The sequence below is a fragment of the Perna viridis genome, chromosome 9 (assembly GCF_037379345.1).
Source record: "Perna viridis isolate PV_CMFRI_1.1 ecotype Kerala chromosome 9, ASM3737934v1, whole genome shotgun sequence".
Classification (NCBI taxonomy): domain Eukaryota; kingdom Metazoa; phylum Mollusca; class Bivalvia; order Mytilida; family Mytilidae; genus Perna; species Perna viridis.
This window is the reverse complement of record NC_142453.1, coordinates 29,341,349-29,353,295: the sequence shown is the minus strand read 5'-3', so window position 1 is coordinate 29,353,295 and position 11,947 is coordinate 29,341,349.

Here is an 11,947-nt window from a genome sequence, read left to right as displayed (position 1 = left end):
TTCAAAACCGAATTAGATATTTGTTTTCTGGAATTATTTTCTTTCCCCAACGGGGCCTTAAATCTTACATAATTTGGCTAACAACACGGATACATGTTCGGAGATAATTTCCCGAATGCACGTATACAAATTCGTGGATTCTTTAGCGACATGACTTGGTCGATTTTTTTAAATTCCCGTGCGGGTCCGGGTGTAAAAAAAATAGACCCGCAGCATCGCTAAGCTTAAAGGCGACCAAATAGTGCTCAGAACCCTGGCCGGAGGCTAGAGCGCTTTGCCCACAGAGCAACCTTGGCATGCTACAAATGTACGTGCTGGTGTCGTAAGGCCACTGTGCAGAGGGCCTAACCGCAAACCATATGGGTGCAACGTGTTTGGAAAGATACCATGTTCCCCCTAACGTTAAAGATATTCGATAGGAGTAGGAACTTTGCACTCCGCCACATTAGGCTAAATTGCCCGACCCTACCCCCTCTCACCGGTAGTAATCAAAATTTGTCACCTCTGCTATCCTGGTGTCCCATCCCATTGTTCATTTCGTCATCAATTCATGTTCATTTTATCATCCATTTCATGTTTATCTCCCGGATATAGCTGAAATATTGCTGCTTGGGCGCTAAACACCAACAATCAATCAATCTTTGTTTTTAAAGAGTTCAAACACAAATCATCAGTACCAATGATTTTGAATTGTCAATGACTTTATACACGTGCCAAATACAAATGTGTGTGGTTAGTTAAAAACCTTTATGTATGCGGTGTATATATGATATGGAACAATACCAGTTGAATGACTGGAAAAGTCACAATTAAACAGATATCTACTAGTCTGTCTACACCTTCAGCCGTAAAAATCAGTCTTTAATTCTAAAGCCACACGTGTTGTCTTATGAAATTGTAGCGCAGTGCCCTATGACCACTGTACCAAGTAAGTGTCCTGACCACTTTCGAGCTTTCTGGATTGTGTCATTTCGGATCATTTCGAGAATACTGGCACTTTATACTGATTTACTAATGGAACACATAGGTGGATCCTAGAAGGAGTGGCCTGTGTCTCTCTTAGAAAAATTGAAAGTTTTTATATGTTAAACCTTTTCATGCAAATCCACAGAAAGGAATATAAAATTCAATATACAAGCATTAAGCCTATAATTATGAACGAATAATCAAGGAAACCAAGGTTATAGGGTAATCAAAGGAATGTAATCCAGGGACAAAGACCCGACATGGAAAACAGACACACACAACAAAGAACATAAAGTAACTAAAATCATACATACAAAGTAAAATGAGCAAAAATGAGCAACTCGGACTCCAATAAAAACTGGGAGCATGGACCAGGTGCACCGGTAGGGCAAGCGTCATCTGTTTTTTTTCTATTAGTAGCAATGTGGTTCAGTCAGAATATAATAACTTATCCGGATCTTGTAAGCAGGATAAAGAAAACAACCATTTAATTTTAGGTGGCTAGGAATAGGATCAATTCTGAAACAAGATGATATTTTTTTTTAAATCCATGAAGAACAATTGGGATAATTCAGAACAGACTGAAGTAAAAAACTAAAAAGGCAGGTCAGAATTTTTTACTGAAAAAAAATCAGGATAAATCATTTGATTCTAACCCCCATATAGGTATCAAATGATTGCTCCCTATACGCGTCTCATCTACACAAACAGTATTGACATCGATCCAAAACTTAAAATATGGATATTTCAAATTTATGCAATATAAAATCACATATACATGTTGTGTCACATATTGTATGTACATGTAATACTATATTCTTGTATATTCAGGTTGAATTTCTGATAGGCTGATCCAAATTACCAACGTGGTATTTCGTAGTTAAAATACACGCGTACATGCGAAATTTTGAAGGTGGTTGAAAAGGAAATAATACGCTACAGTAAAATCAAGTGTCGTGCGATCTTGTTAAATAATAATTACATGTTTGGTCCCAAAAATTTACTTACTCACATTGTTTGTAGGATATTTTGTCGGTGGTTCAGTGCACGCAGTGTCCTTGGTTTTTCCTAAATGACGATATATATGAGAACCGAATATAATGTGGTTAAATGACTGTCAATGTCAATCTAGCATTTATTTCATCTCCCTGTCAGAAACCATTTTTTTTTTCAAAACCACAATAGACATATCTAAGATTTAAGTGGTAAGTGTTCTTCGGCTGATGAATCTATATTTCCAGCAGCATCGACCTCATTATCATCGGATTTGGAGAAGTACTATTATTTACAAATACAAATATTTTATTTAGCTCTAACACAGTTACAATAAGTGGTTTTGGCCAATCTTAAAATTACATGAATTGAACATATTTATAATGTGTCAGTCCGTCTGTCGCTTACACTTCGCACGATAACTCAAAACATTAATTTATGCAACTTCGACGAATTGCTTGTTTCTATCAAAGAAAGCCCCCTTTCGAATTTTATAAATTTCCAGCTTTTTTGTTTTCGACCATTGTTTATTCACAGTATACTCTATACATTCATTTATATAGCCTTATAAATAAACAATCCTATAAATTTGCAAATAGGCCACTGCGACTAGTTAGTGGACACCGGAGAATTATCACCATAAGACATAATGCATGTATAATAGCGCCACAGAATTCATATATATGTAACAACAATGGGTACTAAAGCAAGTATATTAATGACATCGTACATGTAAACAACATATTATACATGGTCATATATTGTATTTCAAAATACAAATAATGTGTAGTGAAACATTCTATATCACGGACGGCCTCGCCGGCGACGAAAAACCACAATCAGATCGAGAAAAACCACAAAACCCAACTTCTAGGTTGTACAATCATAAATATGTAGGAACTTTATGTGGAAACCTGTGTCCATACCCAATGCAAAAGACCGTCTTAAAAGTTATACCTAGACGAAGTATAAGTTTAGAATATTGGAAAACATAAAATAGAATATTTTTCTAGACGACATATTTATTAAATATTATTGAAAATTTATAAATGAAAATAATAAAATTTAAGCAAAGACAAAAAACAAAACAATGTCTACTATATTTTAACTAAAACTAGAATGTTGCCTAGTCAGGTCTAGGCTAGAAATTGATTACAAAGGGAAAATATTCCCGCTCAAAATCTACATGATCACGTGATAAGGCACGGACCATTTTTATATTGGGGGGAGGGGTGGGGGCTGGGATATTTTTGAAAAAATATATATTAATTTCACTTTGAAGAAAAATGAAAAAAAATACTTTTGCTGTGGCAAGAAAAAAAATAAATACAGTTCGAAGTTGGTAAAAAAAAATAATGTTGTATTCTGTTTTTCATAAAAAAAAAGTTTAGCAAGAAAAAAAAATAGAAAAAAAAGAAAAGAGGGGAGAGGAATCTCATGTAAATATAGGGAATGTATCAAAAATGCCATTCAACATGTTAAACTATGTATGAAGAAGTATGTACACGTCATTAATGTCAACATTCTACGGTTTATAGTCGCAAAATTCATGATGTTATAATGAGCAACTAAATGGATATCAATATCCAGATACTTTTGTTTTATATTAATCCAGTATGTTAAACTATTAAGAAGGATGCACAAAAATACACGAACTACTACTAAACATTATAACCAATTTAGATTTTATCTCCAATAGAGAAAAGATAAGAATACCAGGCCGTCTGAGTTTTTCCTATTGTGGTTCTCCAACGCATTACTTGTGTAGACTTCTTGACTAATGTTTGCTAACTTTAGTTAAACACCAAGGAACTTACGTACGAGACAACAAATTTCCTATGTACTTATGACATGACAATGGTGTATACTAGCATGTTCAGTAATGAACTAATTAAGGCGGCTGAAAACACTTTGAAGTGAAAAAAAAAATTATTCTATACTTTTGAACAATGAGAACTTACTTCTAACATTAGAATTAGTTCTTAGTATGATGTGCAACGGGAACAGTCTGTAGCCCTGACATATGCCACATACAATGGGGACAGTCTGTAGCCCTGACATATGCCACATACAATGGGGACAGTCTGTAGCCCTGACATATGCCACATACAACGGGAACAGTCTGTAGCCCTGACATATGCCACATACAATGGGGACAGTCTGTAGCCCTGACATATGCCACATACAATGGGGACAGTCTGTAGCCCTGACATATGCCGATGAAACTTTTCTCCCTTAAGACCACCTCAAGGATTGCGAGCTGGGACGTGCGGACATTATACCAAACAGAAAAAGCTGCCCACGCTGCAAGAGAAATGGAGTGCTTCAACCTTGGGACGAAGTTAGATGGAATCATCTGGAGCGGTCATTCTATCTTCATATGGCAAACTCTACTGTACTCTAGACCACCAAACGAGGATGGTAACCATCAACACGGAGTATGAATCTAACTAAACGAGAAGGCCAAATCATAACTCATCGAATGGAATCCTGTGAGTGAAAGAATTGTCGTGACAAGATTTATGTCAGAGATATAAAAAGTAACAGTCATTCAATGCTACACTCCTACCAATGTAGCAGAGAAAGAAGATAAAGAGAAGTTTTACAACCAGTTCCAAGCTACCCTAGACAGAACACCATGGGACATCTTGATTGTAATGGGTGACATGAATGACCGAAGTTGGAAAAGATAACACAGGGATAGAACTCATCATGGGGAAGGAAGGAATTGGTAACGATCAATTCAACGAAAATGGAGAACTCTTTGCAGATTTATGCTCCCACAAAAATCTGGTCATAGGAAGTACAACATTCCCTCACAAGGATATAAACAACCTGGGTATCTCCATAGATGAAAACTAGAAATCAGATAGAGCACATTAAAGTCACCAGGAGATGGAAAGAGCATGACAGACGTTAGAGCTTATCGAGGTGCTGATATAGCATCCGATCATCAACTTGTGGTGGCTAAATTTAAGATCAAGATAGCCAGGGCAAATAGACAATATCAGACAAGAAGCAGAAAGCACAGCATAAGGAAGGGGCAGAGTAAAAAAAAAATGGAAGAGAGAGTAAAATCCATATATAACACCACATGCCAAGAAGAACTTTGATTTTCAAAGAAGGAATACAAGATATGGTTATCTTTCGATACAATCGAGACAACTAAAAAGTGTAGGTCTATTAAGATACAACTTGACCAAGTCAAGACAGGATTGAAGAAAACATAGTTGACGAGGTAACACATAATCATCAGGAAACAAGTAAAGAGAAAGATCAAGCAGGATAAAAGAACCTACATCAACGAGCTCGCTTCAAAAGCAAATAATGCAATGGCTAGAAATGACATCAAGACTGCGCACAACAACACATGCCAACTGGCAGGTAGAAAGACCAACAATTCCAAACCAGTGATAGACAAATATGGTAGTGTGATAACAAACCTAGATGGATCACTTTTAAATGGAGAAGATATACCAGATGCTCTTGGTTACCTCCTGGAGAAGAACTTGATGTTGATATTGGCCCAATCACAAAGGATGAAATCATAAAAGCTCTATTGAGAATCAGGACTGGAAAAGCCCCAGGACTGGACCAAACTTACCCTGAGTTCTTGAAGATCGACCCAGAATTCACCTGCAGCATCTTGATTCATTGATCGATTGTTGGGGTTAACGCCCGAGGATCAATATTTCAGCTATATCCAGGCGATGAACATGAAATAGATGTGAAAAATGAACGTGAAATGATAGAACGGGACACAAGGGTATTGGGTTCGACAAATTTGTATTGCCACTTGAAATTGGGTAGGGTTGGGCAATTTAGACTTCTGTGGCGGAGCCAAATGGTTCCTACTCCGGCAGCCGGTAGAATATCAAAGAAGGGTTCTTTAACGTGCAAGGAACGTGGCATCTTTCCCAACATGTTGCACCACTATGATTTTTCGTATTATGGCTTGACAACCCCAGCATGTTAAATGCCAGGGTTACCCCTTTCCATCACATGGGGCACACAGCCCACTTGCTCTGTGTGCAGAACGCCTTTAGCCCCCATCAAAGTTCTGAGCACTATTTAGTTGCCTTTTACAACAAGTTTAGCGCTGCTACGGGCCTATTCTTTGTACTGACCAAATTGCATAGCCCATTGAATAGTAATCATCCCTCTACATCAACTTCGTGGACTTCAAAAAGGCCGACATAGTTGATAGAAATACACATTATATGTACTAGGACACTATGGAATCCCTGTCAAATAGTACAGATTATCCAAGGACTCTACAAAAACACCAAATGCCACGTCATCCACAATTCCACACTCTCACCATCCTTCAGTGTACGGTTCATTCCACCTATTCCCACTTTTTATAAAATAGGTAATAAAAAGGTAAATTTTCATGTGGGAATAGGTGGAAAATAGTGTAGATAAAGGATTATACTGTATAAACAATGTTTGATTAGATGTTAATTGATTTTGTAGTTAATGACAGGTAAATGATATATTTTGTCAGTGAATTTCCATTTTGTTGCATAAATATAATAACGAACTTCACTTGTAGTATTGCATTAGCCATTGTAACTATTTAATGACAAAAACTGGGAATGGACAACAATATATAGTCAAACATGGGCATGGAGTTCATGAAGCTTGGGGTTCTCAGCTGAGTACATATCTGTCAAATCAGTACATCAGCTTGCAATGAAACATTTAATATTTCTCAGCTTTGCCAGTTCATAATTATTTAATCAATTAGAAAGCTGTAATTTAATTACATCAAAATGTCTAGATTCTGGTCTAGTTTTTTTTTTTTTTTCAGTTTCTGATAATATTTATATTTTGTTAAATATCATATCACATATTATAATAAAATCTTAAATTTATGTTCCATTTGTTTAAATCTCATTCTCTTTCATACTTATGTAAAAATATAAAATATGCAAAAAAATTGCAAAATAAAGGTAAACACAGGTAAACAGAAGGTGTCAATTATGTAGGGCTTAATTATTATAAAAACAAATCAAAACATCAAAGAAACTTGTATGTGGGAATAGGAGGAATAATGTTTTTTAAAAAGTGGGAATAGGTGGAAGACACCCAGTGTACATACAGGAGTACGCCAAGCTTGTCTCCTGTCACCCCTAATCTTCTCTGTAGCCATAGGCTGAATTATGAGAGCACTGCTGTCACTACCTAATATAACTCAATGGTCACTCACTACAAAGCTAGAAGACCTGGACTTTGCAGATGATGTAAACAGATGCCTCAGACAGATTCTACAAATCAGATAGCATGATGAATTACCAGAGCTATAGGAACATACCAGCCAAACACCTACAACTGACACCATAAAGAGGCGTAAATGGAGATGGATAGGCCACATACTAAGACACTCAGATAGCAACATCACCACACTCTCGAGAGTGAAATCCTCAGGGCAAAAGAAGGGGTAGACTTGGGTAGATTGGTCATGCATAATTGATTGTGATGTGGGCTGCTTCCCTGCACGAGTCTTTTTCTTTTGTGCTTAACGGCCTGCATGTGTCCCAAACTTTCTCGTGCTATCGCAGGGGAAGCTTCCCGGACCGAACAAGTCCCAATCTTTCTCATGCTATCGCAGGGGAAGCTTCTTGAATTGCACGAGTCCAAGACTTCATCATGCTATCGCAGAGGAAGCTTCTTGGACTGCACGAGTCCCAGACTTTCTCGTGCTTTGTTATGTTTTATAAAGAAGAAGCGGCTCCTTGTCCAATTCCTGGCTACAGACAAGGCATTGTATTATTTAGGCTAGGTAAATTTCATCCAACCCTCAACAACAATATGGGGTGGTTGGTAGGATTTTATTTTTTATTTTTTATTCCTTACCAAATGTTTGCTAGCCTAATTTTATCTATTTGATGTATGGACATGTTCTAAATCCATAGCCACATCAGTTTCAGAGAAGAAACATTATTTTGGTCAGCAAGAATTGAAAAGATTTGAATGTTATAAGGCCTAAATGCAAGAAACTGACTTGAATAAAAATCCTGATTTTGAAATTCCTGTCCCATTTTTCTAAAAAGGATTGTCATTTTTAGGGGCGGGAGGGGGATGCAGATCTACTAATTTATTTTATTTAGTCTTAATAAGAATAACATATCTGATTGAACTGAATCTTTACTTGTATATACCCTCCTTTAATGTCTATATAAAATTTTCCATTTATTGTTTATCGTAAAGTTAACTGGCAAAAAACTTCTGCCATGTTCCTGGGAAAAATATTATTATTCATTTGCTATTGAAAAAAAAATGGTTTTAAGAAGAGTAGAAAAAAATTATTTAGCTACATTGAAAATCCCACCCCCTCCCCTATTCCCCCTCAGTATAAAAATGGTCGGTGCATAAATATCCCGTTAAACATTTTACTAGTAAGTTAATACAATAGTTTCCTACTATACTATAGAATTATACTTCGGAAATGAAAATGATCCTATTACTTGTCTTGTAATAGTGAATTGTTTATTTCCTGTGTTAAATATTTAATCGCAATCAAAACTCAAGAGTTTTGCATGATGTGTTCATATTTGCTTGAACTGTTCAGGATTCTGTGGGTGTATTTATCTCTGTCTTGAGAAGTTTTTGACTGATTAAAGATATATTTGTCCGGAGATGGTCTTGAAGACCTGGTTACAGAGAAGAATCGCTAAATTCCTGTCTGTTCAATTTCATAAAAAATAATACTTGCACTCATTATGACGCATTTTACTTTTTTTTAAATAAATTGATTGTGAACTGTCTTGTTTTCAACTTCGTAGTGGTTACTTATTTCACTTTCAAATCGCAAGACAATACTAGTTTCTACCATATGAGCCCAATACAGATTATTTTAAAGAATAATAAAATTCCATAATATATCTGCATGCGGTTTCGCATGCAAAATATCGCAATATCGGGTTGACATTTTGTGATATTGCCCTATCTCCTAGTAGTACAGGAATTATTATTCGTTATAACATACGGAATAGTCATTTTTATGGTAGGTGCTTGATAATTATGCAAACATGTACCATTTATAGCGGTTATTTTTCTTAATTACCTGACGTTTCTATCAATTTTAGGTGGAACGCATAAATAAAGCATCGTCCGATCAGATAGCTATAATAGACTACAACTAGTTCAGTATTTCGATGACTATCACCATTGATCAAAATTATTGTTTAGTTCGTCTTAATGACCAGGCTTGTCCTTGTTGATATAGTGATTCCCGTATTCCCCAATCACCAATGAATTTTACGGCATATTTGTTGACAAATCCTCAATAATGAATTTAATGCACAGTTCCCTAATGATATTGATGTTTTTAATATTTACCAACTGGCTACAGTTACATCGTTTTATAGTTTAATGAAAGGTGGGTGATACGTAACTACCGAACATGGAAAAAAGACATAACTGTCGAAACTTATCAGTCTTTTGAATAGGAATATTTTTCGTGCTTAAAATTTTTGTGACAGAAGGGCGAGATGTTGACTTGGTATCAATTTTCTATAAATGGATAACATACTCAATAAAATGAATAAATTTTGAAAGCAAAATTTGGATTGTTATAGTACTAGGAATACATTTAACTCCGACGGTTATAACATCAACTAGTGGCGACCAAGGAATCAATCACAAAAGGACAGTGGAAATGATTTGTTATCCTATTGTTGTTCCTGAATTAACCGAGTTTGTTCGATATATAGCGTTCTGTATAGTATTGACAGTATGTAACAGTTTTGTACTGTGTATTTGGTTAAAACCAGAAAATCGGTCGACAATAACAAAATGGTTGGTCCTCATAGCTATATTTGATAGCTTGTCTATGTTATGTGCAACATTTAACGCAGTTTCTGAATATACACAACAGTATTGGAAAGGGACAACGCTGTGTATTGTTTCGGTTGTAAGTGTGTCCTTGTCAGATACATTTCATTCTATCTCACTTCTAGTTGCTATGGCAATGGCAATGCAGCGTTTCGTCGTTTGTGCATTCCCATTAAAGGGCAGGAAGATGTGTAATTCACGAATTCAGACCTTGTTGTTAATTGCTGGTTTTATTTTACCTATAATTTGTCTAAATAAAAATTTATGCCAACTTTCTACCAACATTCATTCATTTTCTAGTCATAATTTGGAGGACAATGCGCCAAATAATCCCAACATTACCAAGGATGATTTAACCTGCAAAGAACATGGGGCTATACTTTCGGATCTTTTTTTGGAAGACTCCGAATTCAATCATTCAAATCCAAGTGATACAACGAATACAGTTTTACTGGGTCTTGATTGTGATAGTAATGAGACGGATTTCTGTCAAGACCAAAGAGTGAAACCAACACAAATACGACCTGAAATTACAATGTGTATAGGAAAAAGTATATTCTCTGAAAGCGTTATAAATGTCATGAAACTGTGTGACCTTATAATTATACACATACTGCCATCATTAGTCATAACCGTTTGTATGATGTACTGTCTTCGAACAATAAGAAAAGTCAAAATGAGAAAATACAAAATAACAAAAGAGGATCTATTCAAAAGCCATAAAAAGAAGATAATCCTCGTCATATTGGTAATTCTAAGTATACTTTCTGGAGAAATACCTAATATAGTTTACCAAAGTTTAGAATACGTATATGGAGCCCCACGTGATGACATTTGGTTGTTGACGAGAACAGGGCGTACTTTCTGTGACCTATTTACTGCCATGTCCTTTCTCCATAATGTCTGGATCTATACAGCCATGAGCAAACCGTTTAGACAATCATTCTATGATATGGTTCGTTGCAGGCAAACTCGGAGAGAGACTAATAGAAAAGGGAATTCAACTCAATAAAACATCAACATTGATCTTCGAATAAAATCTATTTTTAACCACTGTCTTAAAGATCGTGTATTAATATTTTTAAACTGTAATCACGTCGCTTTATGAAGGATTAGGGACAGATCGGTTAGTCAATCTAATTGAAGTTAGGCTAATGCAAAAAATCCAACAGCACTGAAATTTACTTTAATTTCTGTGCAAGTGACTTTTTCTTACCTTTGAATAATGCTTTTACGAACACAAAAGCCGAAGTCTGATTGGCTGATGATCAGAGCATCAATACCGCAATAGAGTGTTGTTAGATCCTGCATACAGGGACTGAATGGAACAATTACAAAAAATGTAGTAGGTCTGATTTTAATTAGATCGTCGATTAGTAAACATAACGACTGTTGGAACTTAATATAGTATATACTTTCGTAAAATACCTTTTGTCTCATCATGTAAAACCGTATCTCTTGTAATTCTGTAATTATTATTTTTATATACTTTACATTGTACTTGATGTATTTAAAAGATGGTCCAAACAAATTTCTGATGAGCGGAAGGAAAATATGGACAGCTGCAAGTGTAAAAATTAAGTATTGGTAAGTTTTAAATGACTATCAGTACATTAGTTATTCCAACAGGTAGATATTTCTTGCAGTCTAATAATTCAATGAGATTCTAGCTACAGTATGCTTAGGATACTGATATATAAGAGGTGCAGATTCTTAACTGAATTACCCTTTCTAGTCTCAGTCACGTGGACAGTGGTGGTTTATTTGGTTTAACTATACTATGTGCACTTTGTGACTATTAATGTGTTATTGTGTCTTCACTTATCCATAAATAAAAGAATAGTGTTCAATACTGTTATTGTAACCTACAACTGTTTAATCCCATATGAATCATGGACACTGGAGCACATGAACTACCAAATTTTACTTCAAAGGACATATGACTGTAACACTCAACCTAAACCAATGCCAGGCTTCATAAAAAAAAAAAAAAAAAAAAAAAAAAAAAAAAAAAAAACTCTTGAAATTGAGATTTTCCTCAAACTCAAAACCTTAACTCAATCAGATAACTAGAAATCTTGAGTTTTGAGGAAAAACTCAGGATTTGAAGAAATTCTGAACTTGAGATTTTTTTTTTTATAAAACTCAG